Raw genomic sequence first — 25,871 nt, forward strand, 5'->3', positions numbered from 1 at the left:
TTTTGAAGTTTACACCTCACCAGGGAACTTTAGCCCAAGGCAAAAGGCATCAAGAGGCTCAGGATTCCACGTGTGCTGTTTATTTTCCTCTATTTTAATTTCATTCTTTTGGGGGAGGGGATGTAATCTTAACGTTCAACAAAATGGTTAATCTTTAACTGCTGTGCATTGAGTTCCCCTCATGGTGCTAAAGCTCTTGCAGTTGACTGCTTATAAAAATAGTGTAGATACTTCAAGATCTTCTTGGAAATTATGACTTTGGAGAATATAATTTAATATAGGGTCCTAAATACTCCAAGCAAGTACATGTGCAGTAAAAACCTGGAACACACCATCCTGTTAACCAACCTTCTGTGCTACTGGACACTTTTGCATGTCATCTGGATAATAAGGTATTTACATATTGATGATTCCCATGCACTGTAAGATCCCAAGGTAGCTTTTGAATCATTAAAAAGGAGGGCTACTTTATCAGAAGTACAGTTTGTGTTGCATGTAGGTCATTGTGGTCTTATTTGTGAATTAAGGTGCATAAGAAACTGTTATGGCTCAGACAGACCTGGACTGGGATCTTGGCTCTACCACGTACCAGGTGTATACCCTTGGGCATTGTACTCAACACCTCTGAACCTCACTTTTCTCATCTATAAAATGGGCTTAAATGATTAGACGTCAGGTGTGTTATTAGTCAGGGTTCTCCAGAAAGGAGAACCAAAAGATAGAGGGAGAGAGAAAAAGAGATTTTGAGGAGTGGGCTCACACAATTGTGGAAGGTGGCAAGTCCAAAGTGTTGGTGTCAGCTGGGAGGCCGGAGCCCTCGTGAAGATTTGCTGTTTCAGCCAATGGCAATTGACTGGCAGAATGTCTTCCTGCTCCGGGGAAGTCAGTCTTTTTCTATTCAGGGCTTCAACTGATTGGATGAGGCCCACCCACATAATGGGGGGTAATCTACTTTACACAAAGTCTGTTCATTGAATGTTTATCTCATTTTAAAAAATACCTTCCCAGAAACATCTAGAATGGTGTTTGACAAAATGTCTGAGTACCATGGCCTAGCCAAGTTGACACATAAAGTTAGTCATCATATACGGGTTGAATAACAAGCTCTCAGAAGAGTGCTTGGCAATTAATTGCTCAACAAATGGTAACCACTAGTAAGAACTCAATTCAATAGATATTTTTAATACCTGCTGTAAACTTTATTCTCTGTAGGTTTATTGATGAGTTAAAAACGAGGAAACTGAGGCCAGCACAAGAAAATTAGATGCCAATTTATTCAGCTCCCGGGCGAGGTTCTGTGGTCCTGGGGAGAGGGGCCAGAGAAGTCGCACCTGATTCCTCTCAGGAGTGGGGTTTTATAGGGAGTGAAGGCATTTGATTGGATTCTGAGAAACACGATGTGGATGGGGTGAGCTGCTATTGGTAGGTAGGTGGGACTTCCGGTGAGCGGGCTAAGTGTTGAGTGCAGAGGGGATTTCCAAGGGTGGGGTTAGGTGCCGAGTGCAAAGGGGATTTCCAAGGCAGAGCTAGATGATTGACATAATGTAAATTTTCAAGTCGGGAGGGAGATGGGCGTGTCCGAACTCCTGGTGAGGCAACCAGCCTTACACCTGCTATGTGTAAGGCAACAGGTCCAGAGAATATCTGAAATGAACTGATAATCCAGCCTGTCCTTCATAAACAATGCAAATGTGTGTGCCAACACAGGAAGTACAAATCCCTGGAGGAATTCAGAGAGAAGCTGAAGAAAGACTTCCTGGAGTTGGTGGAAACATTGGTGGTTTGCGTTCTTCTCTCAAGTTCAGTGCCCAGGAGACCATGTGTCTTTTTGACCTTGACCTTGATGGTTTAAAACTCATTCAACAGGAGAGAAGGGCCCTCAGCCCAGGGCAAAAGACCAGAAAAAGGCAACACTGGGAAGGGGACTGCAGTCATTTGCCAAGGGATGTAGAGGCGAGCAGGGATGTTCTTTAAAAGCAGGCCAGGCACTGTTATCTACCAGGAGGAGGAGGAGACCTAAACATAATAGATGCCCCCTGTAGGAAGGCAATAATGCAAAGTTTAAATTACTGCTACTAATATGTAAGGCAACTTTATGAATCAAAGTATTGCCTCAGTTTTGCCTGCCCTCTTCACCAAGCGACAAAAGTATGCTTGTGATGACTTTACATACTGGCCAGGTCATGATGCTCTCATGCGTATCTACTGCCCTGACCCAAAAGACATTCTTGCTACAAGTCTTACTCATCAGCACTTTGGCACAAAGGCATATTTAAAATCCCTGGATAATCTCAGGTTCTAAATGCTCATTCATCTCACTCATGTACAACTCTGGGTCCAGCAGCTTCTGGCCACTCTCCAGCCTCATCTGCAGCCATCCTCCCTTCCTCACTAGGTGTCCTTGAGTTCCTTGGGGACACCAAATGACTTCCAAGCAAAGGACTTTCCACATGCTATTCACTGCATCAAACAATAATGACACTCCTCTTGCATGTCCCCAAATCAGCTTCTCTCTACCATTCAAGTCTCAGCTTAAAGAGCACCTCCTCAGAGAGCTTCCCTTGATCAAGCCCTGACCTAAGCCACTCTACCCTTTACCCATCCATGCCAGTTCCCTGCTTCCCCTGTTCTGAGCACTTACCACAAATGGATAATGATCTTGCTGGTTTGCTTGATGTTGTCATTCTCCTCTGGTAGACTCTAAGCTCCATGAGGCAGAAACCATGACTGTCTTATTTGTGGTATCCTGAGCACCCAGATAGGAATACGATTAAGTATTTGTTGAATGAGTGAGTGGTGGTGAATGAGCATACTTGGTCTCTCTGGACTTTAATCTAAGTCTTGCTGTTTGAAGCCGGCACTAATTTCTCGTATGTAACAGGTACACAGAGCAATGTGCTATGAGGTGATGACCATCAAAATTTGTAATTCTGTTACTTTTAACCTGCTTTGAACTCAATTCCATTAGAGTCTTCCAGATTTAACTAATGGCACCATCTGGCACCAAACTCCATGGTCTCATTAAATGAGCAGTAGTAATAAAAGTAATTGCAAAAGAGTAGAAGAGATTAAGGAGACAACAATAAAATAATGTTGCCAGCACAGGGCTATTGATTTTGTTTGTAGCTTGCTGGTGTGGGGAGAGATTCTTTCATTTCTCAGATTCTCTTGGCTACAATTAAACATTGGCACCAGACATGCAGGGCAGGCACTGATCAGTGCTAAAAAGTTATGATCTAAAAATGCATCCGCAGACTTCCGTCATGTCTAGTAAGCCTAGAAGATTAAATACAAGCCATCTATTAAGTTTCAGGCCATAATAATTTCATTTACTAGTCTTTCTCCCATCTGCAGAAATGTGTACAGCACTAATGCTCCCCAGTTTTCTGCTGCTCCAACACAAATTATTCAGGAATAGTATTAAAAATTATGTGACACTAAGTGAAAAGAGTTGTGTATAATAGCATTTTTTTTAACATAGCCTCTGGAAATTTATATAAAACTTACCACAAAAAGCTTGGCAAGAGCAATTGGAAACCTATCGAATAAAGACAGGTGGGCATGCACATTATAGACTAATAAGATTCATTGCTATAATCTTTATCATTTCTTTTGAGATTATTCTTTTCATCTTGATCATCTCTATTGTTTGAGAAAAATCACCGCATTTAGAGCAAATGTAAACCAAACCTTCATCTAACGCATAAACCACAGTTTCTGGTGCTGCCTTCCAATGTCACATAATAGCATGATTTCTAAAATTCTGAACTCCACTCTCAAGATTTACCTTGATGGCCTATAGTTTGCAATACTTCCATGTTCAATGCTATTGTTACATTTATTTGGTAGGAGCCACAGGTTTATCTGTTAAGCAAAGTAGTATAGACCAGCAGTTCTCACAGTGCAGTCCCCAGACCAGCAGCTTCAGCACCTCCTAGGAACTTGCAGATTCCCAGGCCCTATCCCAGACCTGCTAAATCAGGAACTCAAGGAAGAAGATCCAGCCATCTATGCAAGAACAGGTTTCCCTGTGATTCTGACTTACACTCAGGTCTGAGATTCACTGGTACAGAGCAATACTTCTCAGCAGGAGTGATTTTGCCTATTAGGGAGTATTTGGCAATATCTGGAGTCACTACCAGTTGCCACAACTGGAGGAAAGGGTTCTACTGACATTTAGTAGGTGGGAGCTACTACTGAACATTATTAATATAATGCACAGAACAGATGCCAAGAAGAAAGAATTATCTGGTCCAAGATGTGAGTAGTGCCAAAGTTGAAAAACCCTGGTGTAGGAAAGGGCAAAGAAGAGTGAGCCTCATCTCTTTAAGGACACCTCCCAAAGGTCACATGCAGCATTACTGCCTGCATCTCATTGGCCAGAAATAAGTTATAGAGTTAACCTACTGTGAGGAATGGCAGGAAATGTAATCCACTAACTGAGAGGATAAATGTTGGAATAGTAAGCAAGACTTTGCCAACTTGAGTTGCAGAAATCAGAGAATTTATGCTGCATAGTACAGAGGTGAAGGGCATCTCCAGTAAGACAGTTGTGCGGGAGGCTAGAGGGCCATCCTCACTTGGAAAGTCTCAAAGAAAAGATGAAATTAATAGAGTCATTGATAAAGAATATGCAGAAGAGATTTATATTTCTGATGGAAGGTTTTAGAGTTTAATTTCTGGTAGATACTGAGAAAACAAAGCACTTTTTTTCAATGAAATGTTATTTTTAGGAAAAATAAGCATTTATTCAAGAAATGTTTATCAGTTGGGAAAGTCTTGGTTATAATGTGGTAACTAACATTTCCAAAGTTGCAGTAACTGAAAATAATCAGGTTTCATTCTTTGCTTATACTACATATCTACCACAGGTTGAAAGGGGGGGGTTCTGTTCATCATAGTCACAAATGGATGCAAGGTAATGAAGCAACAATCTATTATTATTATTATTGTAAATAACACATAGCAGTAGATCTGCTGTCTTAACAAACTTCAAGTATACAGTATTGTCAACTACAAGAACAAGGTCACACAGCAGATCCCTCGAATCTTTATATCTTGCATGACTGAAACTCTACACTCATTGAACAACTCTCTTTCCTCTTTCCCTCAACCCTTATCCTCCAGCAATCAACATAATATTTTCTGTTTCTATGAGTTTGGTTACTTTAGAAACCTCATATAAATGGAATCATGCGATATTTATCCTTTTGTGAATGGCTTATTTAACTTAGTGTTACGTCCTAGCATAATGTTCATCCATGGCATAACATACGATAGGTTTATTTTTATAGCTAAGTAGTATTCCTGTATATATACCACATTTCCCTTATCCATTCATCCATCAGTGAACATTCAGGGTATTTCCACCTCTTGGCCCTTGTGAACAATGCCACAGTAAACATGGGAGTGTAAATAACTCTTCAAAAACATGATTTCAGTTCTTTTGGATAAATTCCCAGAAGTGGGATTATGACTCATAAGGCAATTATTTTGAAATTTTCGAAGAGTCACCATACTGTTTTCTATAGCAGCTGCACCATTTTACATTCACGTAAACAGTGTTCAACAGTTCCAACTCTTATGCATGTTCACCAGCACTTGTTATTTTCTGGTTTTTGGATAATGAGCATTCTAACAAGTGTAAGGTGACATCTTCTCATGGTTTTGATTTGCGTTTCTTTGATGACTAGCGATGTTGAGCATCTTTTCATATACCTGGTTGGCTATCTGTATCTTATTTGGAAAAATGTCTATTCACATCTTTTGCCCATGTTTTCATTGGGTTATTTGTGGGTATTTTGCCATTGAGTTGTAGGAATTCCTTATATCTTTCAGACATTAATCTTTTATTAGATGTACAATTTGCAAATATTTTCTCCCATTTTGTAGGTTTCCTTTTCACACTGTTGGTTGTTTATTTCATTCTGCAGAAGTCTTTTAGTTTAATTAATTCTATTTGTCTATTTTTGTTTTAGTTGCCTGTGCTTTTGGTGTCACGTCCAAGAAATCATTGCCAAGACCAATGTCATGAACCTTTTCCCTTATGTTTTCTTCTAGGAGTTTTACAGTTTTAAGTCTTATGCTTAACTTTTTAATCCATTTTTTTTTCTTTTTAATCCATTTTGAGTTGATTTTTGTGTGTGGTGCAAGATTAGGATACAGTCTCTTTTACACATGGATATTCAGTTTTTCCAATACCATATTTGTTGAAGACACTAATGCTTCCTCACTGTTTATTCTGGGCTCCCTTGGCAAAGAGCAATGGATCATTTTTTGCATGGATTCATTTCTGGGCTCTCTATTCTGTTCTATTGGTCTGTTTATCTATCTTTATGTAAGAAGCACAGTGTTTCGATTACTACAGCTGTATTTTGAAGTCAAACAGTATAACAACTCCATTTTTATTCTTTCTAAAGATTAATTTATGGCCTTTTTTGGTTCCTTATACATTATAGAATTGCTTTTTTTCTATTTCTATTAAAAGGCCCTTAGAATTTTTATAGAAACTGCATTGAATCTTTAGATTTCTTTGGGTAGCATGGTGAACATTTTAACAATATTATGTCTTTCAATTCCTAAAATATAGGTTGTCTTTTTATTCATCTGTGTCATCTTTGACTTCTTTCCCCAATGTTTTGTAGCTTTCAATGTGCAAGTCTTTTGTGTCTTTGGTTAAATTTATTTCTAGGTATTTAATTCATCTTGCTGCTATTGTAAATAGTTTTCTTAATTTCTTTTTTAGATTGTTTGTTGTTAGTGTATAGAAATGCAACTGATTTTTGTGTGTTGATTTTGCATCCTGTAGCTTTGCTGAATTCATTTTTAGTTCTAACAGGATTTTGTGAAATCTTTAGGATTTTCTACATATAAGATTATGTCATCTGTGAACAGAGATAATTTTACTCCTTCTTTCTCAATTTGGATGCCTGTTATTTCTTTTCCTGGCCTGCTACTCTGGCTAGGACTTCCAGTACAGTGTTGAGTAGAAGTGGTGAATATGGACATCCTTGCCTTCTTCTTCATCTTAGAGGAAAAGCTTTCAGTTTTTCACTGTTGATGTGTGATGTAAAGCTAACAGTATGATGTTAGCTATGGGCTTTATATATATGGACTGTATTATATTGAGGTAATTTCCTTCTCTTCCTACTTTGCTGAGTGTTTTTTATCATGAAAGGGTGACAAATTTTCTTAAATGCTTTTCCTGCATATATTTAGATAATTGTGTGATTCTTATACTTTGTTCTGTTAATGTGTTATATCACACTGATGAATTTCTGTATGTTCAACTATTCTTGCATCCTAGAAATGAATCCACTTGGTCATGGTGTATAATTCTGTTAATGTGCTGTTAAATTTATTTGGCTAGTATTTTGTTAAGGATGTTTGCACCTATATTCATCAGGGATATTAACCCATAATTTTCTTTCCTTGTAGTTTCTATTTCTGGGTAATTCTGGTCTCATATAATGAGTCTGAAAATGTTCACTTCTTTCCAATATTTTTGAAGAGTTAAGGGATTGGTATCAATTCTTTAAATGTTTGGTAGAATTCACCAGTGAAGCCATCTGGTCCTGGGCTTTTCTCTGTTGGGAAGTTTTTGATTACTATTTAATCTCCTTAGAAGTTATACATCTGTTCATATTTTCTATTTCTTCATTATTCAGTCTTTGTGGGTTGTGTGTATACTTAAATTTTAAAGAGAAGATCTCTCATTATGTGTTACTTATCAGAAAAATCTAAGTTTTCCAACGTATTGTCATGTAATTGTTCATAGTAGTCTCTTAGAATTCTTCTTATTTATTTGGCATTAGTTGTAATGCCTCCTCTTATTTCTTATTTTATTTATTTGAATCTTTTTACTCTAGTTAAAAAGTTATCAATTTTATTGATCTTTTCCAAAGATAAACTCTTAGTTTGGCTGATTTTTCTATTGTTTTTCTATCCTCTATTTTATTTCTGTTCGAATCTATATAGTTTTATTCATTTTGTTAACTGTAGGGTTAGTTTATTGTTCTTTATTCCTGTTCTTTGAGGTGTTCATTTAGGCTGTTTATTTGGGATCTCTCTCTTTTCTTAAAATGTAAATATTTATCACCTCCCTCTTACTACTGTGTTGTCTATATCAAGTAAGTTTGGGTATATTACTTGTTTTCGTTTGTATCAATATTTTCTGATTTCTCTTTCACTTCCTCTTTGTCTCACTGGGTGTTTAGGAAGGTGTTAATTTCTACATATTTGTGAATATTTGTTTTCCATCTGTTATTGATTTCTAGTTTTATTCCATCATGGTTGAAAAAGATACTTGGTGTGATTTCAATCATTTTAAATCTATTAAGACTTGTTTTGTGACCTAACATGGGTTCTGTCTTGAAGAATGTTCTGTGTGTTTAAGAAAAGCATGTATTCTTCTGCTCTTGGGTGGGATGTTCTGTATATGTCCATTATGTCCATTCAGTCACAGTATTGTCCAAGTTCTCTGCTTCCTGATTGATCTTCTATCTGGACTTTCTATCCATTATTGAAAGTAGAATATTGAAAGCTCTTACTATTATTCTGTTGCTGGCTATTTCTCCCTTTCAGTTCTGTCAATATTTGCTTTACATATTTTTGTGCTCTGATGTTGGGTGCATATATATTTATATTTATATGTATCTTCCAAGTAAATTGACTTTTTTATCACAATATGATGTCCTTCCTTGTCTCTTGTGACAGTTTTGACTTCTTATCTATTTTCATTGACATATAAGAATGGCCATCCATGCTCTCTTTTGGTTTCCATTTGCATGGAATATCCATTTCCATTCTTTAACTTTCAGCTTATATGTGTCCTTAATTCTAAAGACAGCATTTTGTATACAGTGTACAGTTGGATCTTGTTTTTTAAAAATCTATTCCCCATTTGATAGCTTTTGATTGAGGTTTTTTTAATTGCATTTTAGGTTTTGGGGTACATGTGAAGAACATGCAAGATTGTTACATAGGTACACACATGGCATGAGATGTTTAATCCATTTACATTTGAAGTAATTACTGATAGAGAAGGAGTTACTATAGCCGATTTTTAATTGGTTTCTGTCTTTTTTTGTAGCTATTTCATCCCTTTTCTTGTTGTCCTTCTTTGTGTTATGTTGACTTTTTTGTAGTGACATGTTTTAATTTTTTAAATTTTTTGGTATATCTTCTGTAGGTATTTTCTTTGTAGTTACCACAGGGCTTTCATAAGACATCTTATAACAATCGATTTTAAGCTTATAGCAACTTAATTTCAATTGCACACAAAAACTCTACACTTTAATTTCTCCATGAAATACTTTATATTATTATTTGTTAAAGAAACATGCTTAGATTTATTTTTTAATTTTTTTATCGATGTATAATATTTGTACATTTTTATGGGGGCACATGTGGTATTTTGATACATGCATAGAATGTCTAATGATCAACTCAGGGTATTCAGGGGATGCACCTGAATGTACTTATTATTTATAAGTGTTAGAAACTTTTTAAGCCCCCTCTTTTTGCTATTTTGAAATACACGATATATTGTCATTAACTGTAGTCACCTTATTCTGCTATCTAATGATGAAACTTATTTCTTCCACCTATCTGTGTGTCTGTATGTTTGTACCCATTAAACAACCTCATTTCATTTCTCCTTCACACACACACACACACACACACACACACACACACACACACACACACACCCTTCCTATCCTCAGGTAACTGTCATTCTATTATCTACCACCATAAGATCTTTTTTTTTTTTTTTTTTACCTCCCATATTAGCGAGAACATGTAATACTTGTCTTTCTATGTTTGGTTTATTTTACTTAACATAATGACCTCCAGTTCCACATGTTGCTGTAAAAGAGAGAATTTCATTCTGTTTTTAATGGCCAAATAATATTCCTTTGGGTATATTTACCACATTTTCTCTGTTCATTCAAATCGCAATGTACACTTAGATTGATTTCATGTCTTTGCTATTGTGAATAGGGCCATAAGAAACATGGGGTTCCAGATTTCCCTTGGTTGTACTGATTTTCTTTCCTTTGAATGAATACCCAGTGGTGGGATGGCTGGATTGTATGGTAGTTCTATTATTAGTTTTTTGAGAAATTTTCATGCTGTTTTTCATAATGGTTGTACTATTTTGTACACCAACGATGGATAACAGTTCTCTTTTCCCCACATCCCTGCCAGCCTCAGCTATTATTTTTCTTTCAAATAATAGCTATTCTAACTGGAATAAAAGGATATCTCATTGAGGTTTGATTTGCATTAGCCTGATGATTAATGATATTGAGCATTTTGTACATCCTTGTGGTCACTTCTAGGTCTTCTTTTGAGAAATGTCTGTTAATGTCCTTTGTACATCTTTTAATGGAATTATTAGGGGTTTATTTGTAATTGAGTTGAGTTTCTTATGTATTCCAGGTATTTATCCGTTACCCGATCAATCATTTGCAAATATTTGCTCCCATTTAACAGGTTGTCTTTTCAACCCGTTGTTTCTTTTGCTGTACAGAAGCTTTCTAATTTGATATAGCCCCATTTGTCCATTTCTATTTTGTTGCTTATGCTTTTGAGGTCTCAGCCATAAAATCTTTGCCCAGACCAATGTCCAGAAGAGTTTTTCCTACATTGTCTTTTAATAGTTTTATAGTTTTAGGTCTTTCAGTTTGTCTAGGAATCTAGTTTCATTCTTCTGAATATAAGATTTAATTTCCTCACCACCACTTATTGAAGAGTATGCCTGCTCAACAATATATGTTCTTGGTGTCTTTGTGAAAAATCAGTTGGCTGTAAACACATGCATTTATTTTAGGTTTCTCAGTTTTGTTACATTGGTCTATGTGTATGTTTATTTGGGAAACTTTTTGGTTCCATATGAATAGTAGGATTGGTTTTTTTTCCTATTTCTCTGAAAATATAAATTGATATTTTCATAGGGATTGCATTGAATCTGTAGATTGCTTTGAGTTGTATGATCATTTCAACAATATTAATTATTCTGATTCATGAGCATGGGATGCTTTCCATCTGTTTGTATCCTCTTCATTTTCTTTAATCAGTGTTTCATAGTTTTCCTTTTAGAAGTTTGTTACCTCCTTAGTTAAATTTATTCCTAGGTATTTTACTTTTTGTGTGGTTATTGTAAATAGAATTGCCCACTTGATTTCTTTTTCAGCTATTTCATTACTGATGTGTAAAAACATTGATTTTCATATGTTGATTTTGTGTCCTGTAATTTTACTAAATTTGTTTATCAGATTAAGAGGTTTTTGGTGGAGTCTAGATTTTTCTAAATATCAGATCATGTATCTGCAAAGAGGGACAATTTGACTTGCTGTTTTCCAATTAGGATGCCTCTATTTTTTTTTCTCCTGCCTAATTGCTCTGATTAGGGCTTCCACTAACATGTTGAACAAGAGTGGTCAAAGTAGGCATCCTTGTCTTGTTTCAGTACCTAGAGGAAAGGCTTTCAGCTTTTCACCATTCAGTATGGTGTTAGCTGTGATTTTTTTTATACATGGACTTCATTATGTTGACATATGTTTCTTCCATGCCGAGTTTGTTGAGAGTTTTTATCATGATGCTGGATTTAATCAATTGTTTTTTCTGCAATGATTGAGATAATTGTGTGGTTTTTATCCTTCACTCTGTGTATACAATATATCATGTTTATTGATTTGCATATGTTGGGCCATCCTTGCAGCCCTAGAATAAATCTCACTTGATCATAGTGTATTGCCTTTTTGATGTGTTGTTGGATTTGATTTGCTTGTATGTTGTTGAGAATTTTTATATCTATATTCAACGAGGATATTGGCCCACAATTTTCTTCTGTTCTTGTGTCCTTGTCTGGTTTGGGTGTCAGGGTAGTGCTGGCCTCATAGAATAAGTTAGAGAACATTCCCTCCTCTTCAATTTTTTTGAATAGTTTGATGAGAACTGGTGTTAGTCCTTCCTTGAGTGTTTTGTAGAATTCAGCAGTGAAGCCATTGCATCCTGGGCTTCTCTTTGTTGGGATGGATGGATAGATAGATAGACAGACAGGCAGGCAGGCAGGCAGGCAGGCAGACAGACAGATAGATAGATAGATAGATAGATAGATAGATAGATAGATAAATATCTTTTATATTGGATGCCTTTTACCTTTTTCTCTTGTTTAATTGCTCTAGTTAGGGCTTCTACCATCATGTTTAATAAGAGTGGTCAGAGTGCATCCTTGTCTTGTTCCACTACTTAGAAGAAAGGGTAAAATATATATTTTATATATCTATTATATTGTTTTTGAGACAGGTTCTTACTCTGTTGCCCAGGCAAAGTGCAGTGGTACAATCATAGCCCACTACAGCCTCAAACTCCTGGGCTCAAGTGATCCTTCTTCGGAGACTTTTTATGACTGATTCAACTGTGTTACTCATTATTGGTCTGTTCAGGTTTTGTATTTATTTATTTATGATTCAATATTGGCAGGGTTTATGTGTCCAGGAACTTATCCATTTCCCACAGGTATTCCAGTTTGTTAGTGTATAGTTGTTCATAACAGTCTCTGATGATTTTTTGAATTTCTGTGGTATCAGTTTTTTATTTCTATTATTGTTTTTAATTTCTTTTTCTATTTCAGATTATGTTTACTTGTATCTTCTCTCTTTTTTCTTGCTTAGTCTAGTTAGTGATTTATCAATTCTAACTGTTCAGATAACCAAGTTTTCATTGTGTTGTTCTTTCATATTTTATAGTCTCTATTTTGTATAGTTCTACTCTAATCTTTATTATTTCTTTCTTTCTTCTACTTTTTGGTTTGGTTTGTTCTTTCTTTTGTAGTCTCTTGAGGGGCATCATCAGATTTTTTATTTGAAATCTTTCTCTTTTTTGATGTAAGTGTTTATTGCTATAAAGTTCCCTTGTAGCACTCCTTTTGCTATATACCATAGGTTTTTGGTGTGCTGTGTTTTTATCTTCATTTGTTTCAAGAATTTTTTTAAATTTTCTCCTAAATTTCTTCATTGACCCAGTGGTCTTTCAGGAGAACATTGTATAATTTCTATGTATTTGAGCAATTTCCAAAGTTCCTCTTGTTATTAATGTTCAGTTTTATTCCACTGTGGTCTGAGAAGATACTTGGTATGGTTTCACTTAAAAAATTGTTGAGACATTTTGTGGTCTAACATATGATTTATCCTGAAGAATGCTCCATGAGCTGATGAGAAGAATGTGTATTCTGCAGCTGTTGGATAAATGTTCTATTGATATCTGTTAGGCAAATTTGGTCTACAGTGCAGTCTAAATTCAATGTTTCTTTGTTAATTTGCTGTTTAGATTATCTGTATAATGTTAAAAGTGGAGTGTTGAAGTTCCTAAATTTTTAATACAATGTTGGAGGTTATCTTTTTCCTTTAGATCTAATAATAATTACTTTATATATCTGAGTATTCAGGTGTTAGATGCTTATACATTTAGAATTGTTATACCTTCTTGCCAAATTGATCACCTTATTATTATATAATGACTTTTTTTGTCTCTTATTACTGTTTTGGACTTAAAGTCAATTTTATCTGACTTAAGTATAGCTACTCCTGCTTGCTTTTTGTTTCTGTTTTGTATCTCTGTATTTTCAGTCCATAAGTGACTTTACTGATGAAACAAGTTTCTTACAGACAGCATACAGTTAGGCCATTTTAAAAAATAACAATAAAAGTAGCTAATGTTTATTGAGTGCTTACCATATGTGCTAGGACTATACTTAGGTGCCTCCCCTATGTTAGCTCACTCATTTCAGTAACTGGCTAAGAATCAAGACTTAAGTATCTATTCTTTTTTTTTTAATTGTACTTTAGATTCTGGGGTACATGTGCAGATCATGCAAGATTGTTGCATAGGTACATTCATGGCAAGGTTGTTTGTTGCCACCATCCCCCCATCACCTATACCTGACATTTCTCCCCACGTTATCCTTTCCCCACCCTCCCTCCCACTATCCCTCCTGTAGTAACCCCCAATGGACCCCAGTGTGTGATGCTCCCCTCTTTGTGTCCAAGTGTTCTCATTGTTCAACACCCACCTATGAGTGAGAACATGTGGTGTTTGATTTTCTGTTCTTGTGTCAGTTTGCTGAGAATGATGGTTTCCAGGTTCATCCATGTCCCTGCAAAGGAAACAAACTCATTGTTTTTTATGGCTGCACAGTATTCCATGGTGTATACATGCCACGTTTTCTTTGTCCAGTCTATCATTGATGGGCATTTGGGTTAGTTCCAGGTCTTTGCTATTGTAAACAATGCTGTGATGAATATGTGTCTGCATGTGTTTTTATAATTGAGTGAGTTATAGTCCTTTGGGTATATACCCAGTAATGGGATTGCTGGGTCAAATGGAATTTCTATTTCTAGATCCTGGAAGAATCGCCACACTGTCTTCCACAATGATTGAATTACTTTATACCCCCACCAACAGTGTAAAAGTGATTCTATTTCTCCACATCCTCTCCAGCATCTGATGTCTCCAGATTTTTTAATGGTCGCCATTCTAACTGACATGAATGAGACGGTATCTCAATGTGGTTTTGATTTGCATTTATCTGATGATCAGTGATGATGAGCATTTTTTCATATGTTTGTTGGCTTTATATATGTGTTCTTTTAAAAAGTGTCTGTTTGTATCCTTTGCCTACTTTTGAATGGGTTTTTTTTTTCTTGTAAATTTGTTTCAGTTCTTTGTAGATTTTGGATATTAGCCCTTTGTCAGATGGGTAGATTGCAAAAATTTTTTCCCATTCTGTTGGTTGCTGGTTCACTCTAATTATTGTTTGTTTTGCTGTACAGAAGCTCTGGAGTTTAATTAGATCCCATTTGTCTGTTCTGGCTTTTGTTGCCAATGCTTTTGGTGTTTTAGTCATGAAGTCCTTGCCTATGCCTATGTCCTGAATGGTTTTGCCTAGGTTTTCTTCTTGGGTTTTTATTGTGTTAGGTCTTATATTTAAGTCCTTAAACTAGGCCATTTTTACAAATTTATTCAGCCAATATATATCTCTTAAGTGGAAAATGTAACTCATTTATATTCAAGTTTATTATTGATATGTGAGGATTTATTCCTGTCATTTTGTTTATTGATTTCTGACTGCTTTGTATATCTTTTGATGTTTTATTTCTCTCTTATTGTTTATCATTGCAGTTTGGTGGCTTCTATAGTGGTAACATTTGAGTCTTTTCTATTCCTCATACATGTATTTGCTCTGCCAGTGAGTTTTATACTTTCATGTGTTTTCATGAAGGTAGATATTATCCTTTCTATTCCAGGTTTGGAACTCCCATAAGCATTTATTGCAGGGTCAGTCTATTGGGGATGAGTTTCCTCAGTTTTTGCTTTATTTAGAAAGACTTTATTTCTCCCTCGTTTATGAAGGATAATTTTTCTATGTATACTATTCTTGGATGGCAACTTTTTCTTTCAGCACTTTGAATATGTCATCTAGTTCTGTCCTGGGCTGTAAGGTTTCTACTGAGAAATCCTCTTTTAGTCCAGTGGGGATTCCCTTATATGTGGTCAGACTCTTTTGCTGTTTCTACAATTCTCTGTCTTTGACCTTTCGCAGTTTTATATAATGTGCTGTGGAGATCTTTAGGATTGTATTCATTTGAGGATCTCTGAGCTTCCTGGATCTGGATATCTAAACGTCTTACTAGACTTAGGGAGTTTTTAGCTACTGTTTTGTTAAGGGAGTTTTCTATGCCTTTGGCCATCTCTTCACCTTCTGGAACATCCAAAATTCACATATTGGGTCTCTTTATGGTGTCTGCATGTCACATCTGCTTTATTCATTCTTTTTTCTTCTCTTCTTCCTCTTTTTTTCTATTTTTGGTCTTATCTTTAAAGACCTGTCTTCAAGTTCTGAGACTCTTCTAGGTGCTCTAGTCTATTATTGATGCTCTTGAACAAATATTTTATTTTTTTCATTTAATTCTTTAGTCCCAGAATTTCTGTTTGGTTTTTTATTTTGTTTATGATATTTATATCATTGGTGAATTTCTTATTCATATCCTCAATGGCTTTTTTTATTTCTTTGTATTGTTTCTTTGTTTTCTTTGATTTGTTTGTATTGTTCTCTTTTATCTTTTTACAGTCATTATTTTGAATACTTTTCCTGGCATTTTATAAATTTATTTTCATTGGAATATGTTGCTAAAGAATTATTGTGTTCCTTTAGAGTTTTCACATTTCTATGTTTGTTCATATTTCTTATATTTTTTAATTGATATCTGTGCACCTGGTACAATAGTCACTTTTTTCCATTTTTAAAATTGGCTTTCACAGGGAAAGATCCTATTCCCGAAGATGAGTCTAGGTGTTTGTTGGGTGGGACACTTTAGCAGCTTTGATTCTGGGTGTGTGTAGAAGTACAACCTTGCATGATTTATTTGGCTGTAGCCAGCATTAGTGGTGTCTGATTTATTCAGTGGCTTGGGCTGCAGTTATTAGTGGAGGCTATTGTGAGGTTTTGCTGGTGGCAGCGACACCAAGTGGACCAGTCTTTGGGCCCCATTGGTGACAGTGGTTAGTTGGGTTGGTCTTTCCTCAGGCCTCAGGAGAACTGCACAGAAACTATAGGTGATGGACAAGGCAGGGTAATTCCAGGACCCCCAGTGATGTACTTGGGCATGGGATGTTGGGGGCACATGTGCGTTGCCGGGACAAGTAGTTCTGGCCTAAGGGCTCCTGGTGGTGTGCTTGGGTGCTGGCTATGGCAGCAGGGCGGGCTAATCCCCAGACCTTCCTCAGCAGATGCTTGGCTGCCTGCATCACTGAGAGCAGTGGTTGTGGGGAGCCTGTCCTTGGGGCATGTGCAGGTGCACTATGGCCCTGTTGCTGGAGGAAGCATGGCTGCTGACAGTGGCTGAAGCTGCAGGTAAGCTGTTCTCGCATGCAAGGGAACACATGCTGCAGCTCTGCTGCTGAGGAGGCAGGGTTAATGTCAGTGGCACACATTTCATCCTTCACAGGCAGCAGAAGTGGCTGCAATGGATGGTGGCTGAGTCTGTTCTCAAGTGTGTGCACAGCAGCCCTAGTGCTAGAGGAGGCAAGAGTTCCTGTCTGTGGTAGCCACCCCATGTATGCAGTTCTCGGGCTCTAGGAAGCACATGCTTTGGCCCTCTTTGTCCCGTGGGCAGCCTCCATAGTGTCCTTCGCTGTCTGTTCCCTCAGGTGCAGGACACTCTGTGTGCTAAGATGCTGGGGACCCTGGTGCTCCATTGAATCCAACTGGCATTGTGATGAGGAGGTCCTCTTTGTGAATGCAGTGGGAATGTTAGTGTGTCCCCAGAAATGTGTAAATGTAGGGACTGTTGGGTCCCAAGACAGGATGCAGTCTGGTAGAAGCTGAGCTCTCAAAATGGTGCCATGCTACAGCTGCTTAGGATTTGGGGAGAGGGGCTGGTTGTTTAACCCAGTGTGAGGCCCCTTTCTGGAAGGGTCTCCAGGCAGCTCCTTATGCTATCTTAGGTCTCACAAGGGTTGAAGGGTTCTCCCACGGCTAGAGTTGCAGAAGTTCATGGTGGGAATGTGTATCGCTGGGGATCTTTACCCTCTCCAGGCTCCCAACCAATCCCAATGAACTGACTGCCTTGCTTCTCTCTCCTTCCATGCCTGTGATGTTTTCTGTTACTTCTCTATTAAATTCCAGTGTTCTCTCTCAGATTCGCTATTCAAAGTGTGATTGTCTACTTACCATTTTGATTTTTCATGGAGGAGGCAAATGTCTGATGCCACTAGTTGGCCATCTTGAAGGTCCTCCTCACAGTCTATGTTGATGATGTAACATTTCTTTATAGCCAGCTTGTATCCTTTAACATATTTTTATAGTTATTTTTAATACTTTGTGTTTTAGCTTCTGTACCAGCATTTAAAATGATGTATGCACCATCATTGCAGTATTACACTATTCTGTATTTATCTGTATATTCAATTTTATCAGCAAACTTCATACTTTTATATGTTTTTGTGTTGCTATTCAGCAATCTTTTATTTTAATTTGAAGGACTACTTTATCATTTCCTCTAAGGCTAGTCTAGTTGTGATGACCTCCCTCAGCTTTTGTTTATCTGGAGAAATCTTACCTTTCCTTCATTTTCAAAGCACTATTAAGCCACATACAGTATTTTTAGTTGGCAAGTTTTTACTTTCAGCACTTTGAATATATCATCTGAACCCCGTGATAGCTTATGTCATTTTTTTAATCATATATATATATATATATATATATATATATATATATATATAATTGCACTTTAGGTTCTGGGGTATATGTGCAGAACATGCACATATGCATGCAACATAGGATTGTTGCACAGGTACCTACGTGGCAATGTGGTCTGCTGCCTCCATCCCCCTATCACCTATATCTGGTATATCTCCCCATGTTATCCATCCCCAACCTCCCTACCAGCCACTGTTCCTCTCCTATTCCCCCTTAACAGACCCCAGTGTGTCATGCTCACCTCCCTGTGTCCATGTGTTCTCATTGTTCAACAACTGCCTATGAGTGAGAACATGTGGTGTGTGATTTTCTGTTCTTGTGTCAGTTTGCTGAGAATAATGGTTTCCAGATTCATCCATGTCCCTACAAAGGACACAAACTCACTGTTTTTTATGGTTGCATAGTATTCTGTGGTGTATATGTACCACATTATCCTTGTCCAGTCTATCATCAATGGATATTTGGGTTGGTTCCAGGTCTTTGCTATTGTAAACAGTGCTGCAATGAACATATGTGTGCATGTCTCTTTATAATAGAACGATTTGTAATCTCTTAGAAATATATCCAGTAATGGGATTGCTGGGTCAAATGGAATTTCTATTTCTAGGTCCTTGAGAAATTGTGACACTGTCTTCCATAATGGTTGAACTAATTTACACTCCCATCAACAGTGTAAAAGTGTTCCTATTTCTCCACATCCTCTCCAGCATCTGATGTCTCCAGATTTTTTAATGATCGCTATTCTAACTAGCATGAGATGGCATCTCAATGTGGTTTTGATTTGCATATCTCCAATGACCCAGTGATGACGAGCACTTTTTTCATATGTTTGTTGGTCTCGTAAATGTCTTCTTTTGAAAAGTGTCTGTTCATATCATTCTCCCACTTTTGAATGAGTTTGTTTGTTTTTTTCTTGTAAATCTGTTTTAGTTATTTGTAGATTCTGGATATTAGCCCTTTGTCAGTTGGGTGGATTGCAAAAAAATTTTTCCCATTCTGTTGGTTGCTGGTTCACTCTTATGATTGTTTCTTTTGCTGTACAGAAGCTCTGGAGTTTAATTAGATCCCATTTGTCTATTTTGGCTTTTGTTTCCAATGCTTTTGGTATTTTGGTCATGAAGTCCTTGCCTATGCCTATGTCCTAAATGGTTTTGTCTAGGTTTTCTTCTAGGGTTTTATGGTGTTTTGAGTTAGCCAATTCTTCTGCTGATAAAGTCTGTCGAACTTCTCTAATGAATTTTTAGTTCACTTAGTATTCTTCAACTCCAAAATTTCTCTTTTTTAATATTTTTTATTTATTTGTTGAAATTCAAATTTTGTTGAGGCACTATTTTCTTGAGCTCACTGAATATATTATGATTATTTTGAATTCTTTGTTGGGTGTTTTGTATACATTCACTTATTTAGGATCAGTCTCTGAAGATTTATTCTGTTTCTTTGATTAGGCTGTAGTTTCCAGTTTCTTTCTGTTTCTGTAGCTTGGAGTTGATGTCTGCAAATTTGAAGGAACAGCATCTTTCCCGGTCTTCACACACTGGCTTTAAACAGGGAAAGACCCTTGCCAATCAGCACAGGTAGAAAATCTGGGAGCCTCTCAAACCTTTTCTATGGATATGTTTTCTCTTTGTGAGTGTATGTAAATTTCTAATTAGAAAAATTTGCTTGTTTCTATTTTCATATACTCATAATCTCTTACTTCCTCTGGTGTCTACCTGCTGTAATGTGTGTCCTCTGTAGCAGCAGCATGTGCCCCAGCTTTTGAATTTTTTTCAGTAGTCACCAGGAATCCAGAATACGTTAGGTCCCATCAGCATCCTGCATTGGATGAGACAGAAATCAATACTTCAGGCAGCTCTGCCAAATGCCTTGCTCCAACAATTTCTTTCCCTAGGGAGAAATTATGGTTTGAGAGTTTTTAACCCACTCATTCTATGCTGAGCCGAGGAGGAGGGGCTATGGTAAACGAGTATGTATTAGTCCAAATTGTTGCCTTTATTTTCAGTGACCCTACCAGCCTGGAGCTTCTTCCTGCCAGTGCTTATATTCAAGCAGACAGAAACCAGTCCCTCAGGCAGCCACTCAGAAAGCTGGACCATTAGACACATGCTTCATTTCTTTCCCTCCTAAGGAAGAAGTCAGGAGTTGTGGGGTTTTTACCCATTTGTTTGTGCTGTACTGAAGGGAAGGACAAGGCAAAGAAAAAAAAAAGTGCCCTGAATTTTCCTGCTGACTTTTATGCAGCTGGTCTTATGCTCATCTTGGATGCAGGAACTTCTTATCTGTTTCTGGGTTTCTCAGAAAGAAAACTACCCTATGCGTTATTATTAAATCAGTGTGTACATGGGAAAAGGGCGGGGGGGGCTGGATCTTCGAATCCACTATTATGCTAGCATCACTCATAAACTTCTTCTTGAATATTGGTAGTTAGCAATGCCAGATGGAAAGAGAGCTCTGGAAAGTTTCACAGCAGTAAATAAATGCTGTAGCCTGGAGCTCATTGGCTAGACCTAGTCACATGACTTTACCTAATTCAAAGAGAGCAGGAAAGCAAGTCCTGCTATGTACCTTAAAGGCTGAGACCAAAATACTTGTCACAGCCCACTAATGACAACCACAAAAGGAAATATGGTGTTGCTGTGAACAATATTTATAGTCATGATAATACAAACACTGAACAATAACTATAATATGACTCTGTTGGGAGGATGAACATGGGTTTGGGAACAGGGCATGAAATGACTCAGTCTTCATTCTTTCACCATAGGAAGTCACAAATACTAAAAAATCAAAAAAAAAGCGGTACAAGGCTATCATTTAGAAATAGGAAAAGGAAAACAAACAGGCAAGAGAATTTTAAGTGCTTACTTCAGCTCTTGGAGTGAAGTAGGGCAAGGATTTCAATGCGCAGTAATACATGTCATCCATCTATGAAGAAAAGGGAAGAATGCAGTGAGTTGCCTTATCAGCTTCCCTGCCAATCAACTCCAGATGCTCAGACTTAGAGCAAATCCTGTGTCTGCTTCCAGTTTCACAGCCAGAAAATTAGCACCATTTAAAAGCAGAAAACCTGAAGAACTGAGTAACTTTCATTCGAAGGATAATTTGCAAATTTGGGCACTTCCAGTAACCAAGTCTAATCCTGTGCTAACCGCTTGGAAGCACAATAGCATTACTATGTGACCAGAATTCAAATATTTTAAAACAACACACTTTCAGTTTTAAAATGTAAATCAGTGAACATGTTTGTGGGCTCAGTCATTGAAGGCACTCTGAAAACTTCTCTAAAAGCTTCTGTGATTATTTCAAATTCTTGAGATTGCTTTGTACCTCTCCAAAATTACTAAGAAGTATGAAGTTATTTTCAACCTGGTAAGATAGATACATTTTTAGAACAATCATTTTCCAAACACGTGCTATTGAAAAATATGGTGAGAGGGGCATGTCTTGGGGTCCAAAACTTCTATCTTCTTGCAGGCTTCTGACCAAGGCACCTAGTCCTTAGTGGCTGAAATCATTAAACTCTTTTTATTTGTCTCACTTAGATGTAAATAATGATGACTGCCTTGCTTCTTCTCATTGGATGCACTCAATTGCCTGTATCTTTCTTCTGAAGACTGTCATGAAGGTGTTGGTGGGAGAGTACTCAAGATAGGGAAATAAAAAACTTGTAATTTCACCTCATTCTGCATTTCAAAGCCAACCTCCTGCTGCTTAATCCTATTTTGCACATTAGAAACTGAAAATTACCTTGGCCTCCCTGTGTGACTCTGAGATACTTCTAATCTCTTCTCCATTCTCACACCCAGGCAGATGGAGGTCCTGGGCCAACTAGGGGTGATGTCATGTTCTCAAATAGACAAAAAAGAATTGAGATAAATAATTTCCAAAGTATTTTCCAGTTTCAGTGCAACTACTTGGATGGTTTTCATGTGCTAAAAACCATGCTGAGCACTCACATCCCCATGAAAACCCAGCAGGAGAAAGCAAATGTGACTCCCTTTTTGCAGACAGGAACATGGTGCCCAGATTGCAGGGTTAGTCATGGAGGCAGATGCCTGAGTTCTCCACTGGGTTGTTATGCTGCCTTCCACTAGGCACACTTGCCATGGCCATATGGGTGGTAAGATTCTCCCTTAGGAACACCACTGTAGGTTTGGAGGGATTGGGAGCCAAGGCAAAGCCTAAGTAGAGAGAAGAGGGAAGAGATTCAACAAGCATTGCTGGGGACTTACTCTTCCCTTTGACTAAAACCCCCTACTTCACCTTCTTCATGGCCAAGTTACTTTGCCCTACCAGACTCAGCTTAGACTCCACCTCCCTTGTACAGATTAATCTCATGCTCTCTGTCTCTGCTCCAACCCCATGGGTTCTATAGCAGCCCCCTGGAATTTTCTCTATTATGCTCCTCACACTATATTAATATCTTGAGTTTGTCTTTCTCTCTCATTAGACTGTGGGTTTTTTGAAGGCAGGAGTTATGTCAAGTATTGCAAATAATTCAATAAGTTATTGTTGAATGAATAAATAAATGCATAAAGGAATGACTGGGTTCAGATGAGAAAACTGGAGCTTTAAGTAGTTATGCCTGTACGTGTCTAAAGGTTATGTCTCCTAATTTCTGACCCAGGGCTTTTTCTACTATACGTCACTAAACTCTGAATTTCTTTTTCTCTTTAAAAGTCCCCTATAAAATTCTGCTTACACTCCCAGAGAAGTTAACGTAACTATTTGAAAGGAAATATAACATAGATTAAGGACATAAGAAAAAAAATGACAAAATTGGGAGGAAATGGGAACATTAAAAATGAGTAAATAAAACAGATAGCCAGTAAAACCTTTACTTATTTCAGATTATCATGTAGGGGTGATCTCCAGAATGTCGTTTGGCTATGCATAAGGAAAAGCAGGGATGCATACTCAAGAGATTCACGTGTTTTATTTCCACATGTTTTGATACTAAAGTTTAAGAAATATATAGAATTAATAATATATAATTAATTAATAAATTAATGTCAAAAACTGTGAAGGGTCTGAGATTTCACCGATCATGCAACGAGTATGAGTGCTGAAAGAAGACACAGATTTTCGTGTTAGAGATGAAAGACAGTTTATCACTCACAGCAGGTGCCAGGGTTTCAGTATTGTTTGCATTGGTTACTTGAGCTACAGTTCTCACAGAGAAACACGAAAATAGCCATATTATACCTGCATATGCAGTCAATTTTGTTTACAGCAGAAGAACAGTACACTGATCTGAGAGAAATGGAATCATTTATTATGGGCAGGAAGCACACCTGCCCTTTTCTTTAGAGAAAGACATTATCTGTATTATATTGGGAAGCTAGGATGTCTGTCCTCTGTTCTGAAGGGAAACTTTATCTCTATATTCCAAGGCTGTTCATAACTCAAAATGCTTGAATAGACAGTCAGAAACAAAGGTAGTCAGTATCTCTATTCATAAGATGTGCAGAAATATAAGAAACAAATGAATAGTCACCTCCCACCCCCATTAATAATGAACTGATTTATTTGTTGACTCACCTATTGAGTAATGTTTAGTAATTATGTGTCAGGCACTGAGCTGCATGTGGGGGATACAATAGTGAGCGAACCTCCATATGGTTCCTGGCTTCAGGGAGCTTACACTTTAGTGGAGAAGATTAAATATTAATCAAATACTCTCATAAATACACACAAAGTGACACAGTGACAAAGAATCTCAAAAGGAGTCAATAGCACTCTGGAGGGGCTCTGCAAGAAGTGTTGCAAAATTACATCACAGGAGCATTTGAGTCAAGAAAGTAGGGAGTCAAGAAAGGCTTTCCTGAAAAAGTGGATCTTGAGATGAGACCCAAAAGACAAGTCAGAATTAATGAGGCAGAGAAGAGGGGCCAGAGGTTCCAAGGCAGATGGAATAGAGCAAGAAAAGGGGCTGCAGCAGGAAGGAGAATGTCATTCCTGAGTGAGGGCATCCATCATACAGTTTTGCTCAATGTGGCCATATTTTATGCCTGTTGTCCTAGACTAATTATTAACAGCATCTCTTTCCCTCTCCATAGTGTCCTTGAGGAATTGAGACAGTCAGAGATCAGAGAAGGGGAATGTGTATCAGATAAGCCTAGAAAGGTAAGTAGGACCAGAGCATTTTGAGCCTTGCAGCCTCCAGTAACAATTTCGTTCATTAATCCAAGAGCAAGAGGAAGATGTTTAAGGATTTTAAAATACTACATGACCAGAGTTTCATTTTGAAGAGAGCATTTTGGTCTAGAGTTGGAGAAGAGTTAGTGGAGGGCAAGAATAAGTAGGTAAACAAGGAAGTGTTTCTATTACTGTGGTTCAGGCAAAGATAACAGTCCAAGCTGGACAAAGATGTAGGGGTAGGGAAGGAGAGAAGTGATTAGATTTAAGAGATATTTAGAGGATACAATCAACAGGATATGAAGAGAAAGGTTAGAGGGTGCCAAAAATGACTCCAAGATTTCTGTCTGGAAGAAACATTAAACATTAAAAAGTGGCAGGACATGACTAAAGAGTAGCTCATGCCTATAATCCCATAACTTTGGAAGACTGAGGCAGGTGGATTATTTGAGGTCAGGAGTTCAAGACCAGCCTGGCCAACATGGTGAAATCCCATCTCTACTAAAAATACAGAAATTAGCCTGACAGCAGTGGAGTACACCTGTAATCTCAGCTTCTTGGGAGGCTAAGGCAAGAGAATTGCTTGAGTCTGGGAGGCGGAGGTTGTAGCAAGTGGAAGGAGAGCTTCAGACAGAGCACATGGGCACACACGCACACACTCACACAAGCAAGACAGGGCCCAAAGTCCTGCTACCCCTCTCCACACTTGATAAATTCTCTCAAATGCAGTCAGGTAGGCCTCCATCCTGCTTTCCACTTGTCTGCCTGGACCCTTCCTGTTCCCTCATTTTTCTACCACCAGGTTCATTCCCACAACCAAAGACAGCCTGGTGGGCCAAGCAGGAAACTCCACTCTTCAGAAGGCTGTGAGAGGAGAGGGAAGGGACCAACACTCATCATGTAACACGTGTCCTTTCCTCTCTGCCACATTCACAGAAATCACTTAAAAGGAACCCAAATGGTCAAGAAGATCTGTTGGTATTTGGACCAAAGTCCATGTGCTCTCCTTCCATTGATTCTGGCAGTGACAAGATGTCAGCATTTCAAAGCAGGGAGAGCCTGCATAATTATTTGGCTCAAATCATTCCTTTTTCTGATGAGGGAACTGAAGCCCAGAGAATCTTTGTGATCATCAGTGAGGTTTTCGCATTCTTTGAGAATGTGAGACACTGGAGAATTCATCTGAGCACATCGGATGAAAATGAACTTATCTTCCCTCTCTGAACTCAAAAGTGCTTCCGTTCAAGTCAAATGTTCTTCAAGTCTGAAAATGAAATCCTCCTGTCTTTTAATAGGGAGAGAAATTGCGTCACGTAATTACGGAAGGATCAGAAGAGGAAACCTCACAACAAAGGAACCTAAATTCAGGATTCAGTAGCTCTCAGCAGTGGAAGGAAAATCGTTCTTCTGACCTGGAAATGACCCTCCCTTGGAATGAGAGTTTCATGGTTTCCTGACACTCCGAAGG

The 25,871-nt window shown here is 37.7% G+C and overlaps 1 long non-coding RNA gene across 1 annotated transcript; it reads left to right on the forward strand.

Moving 5' to 3' along the window:
• Positions 1–214: 214 nt before the first annotated feature.
• On the forward strand, positions 215–25,871 carry LOC141584435 (uncharacterized). Its single transcript, XR_012517492.1, has 3 exons — positions 215–392; positions 24,325–24,391; positions 25,699–25,871. It is a non-coding gene; the product is annotated as an uncharacterized LOC141584435 (long non-coding RNA).

This window comes from Saimiri boliviensis, chromosome 5 (assembly GCF_048565385.1).
Source record: "Saimiri boliviensis isolate mSaiBol1 chromosome 5, mSaiBol1.pri, whole genome shotgun sequence".
NCBI lineage: Eukaryota > Metazoa > Chordata > Mammalia > Primates > Cebidae > Saimiri > Saimiri boliviensis.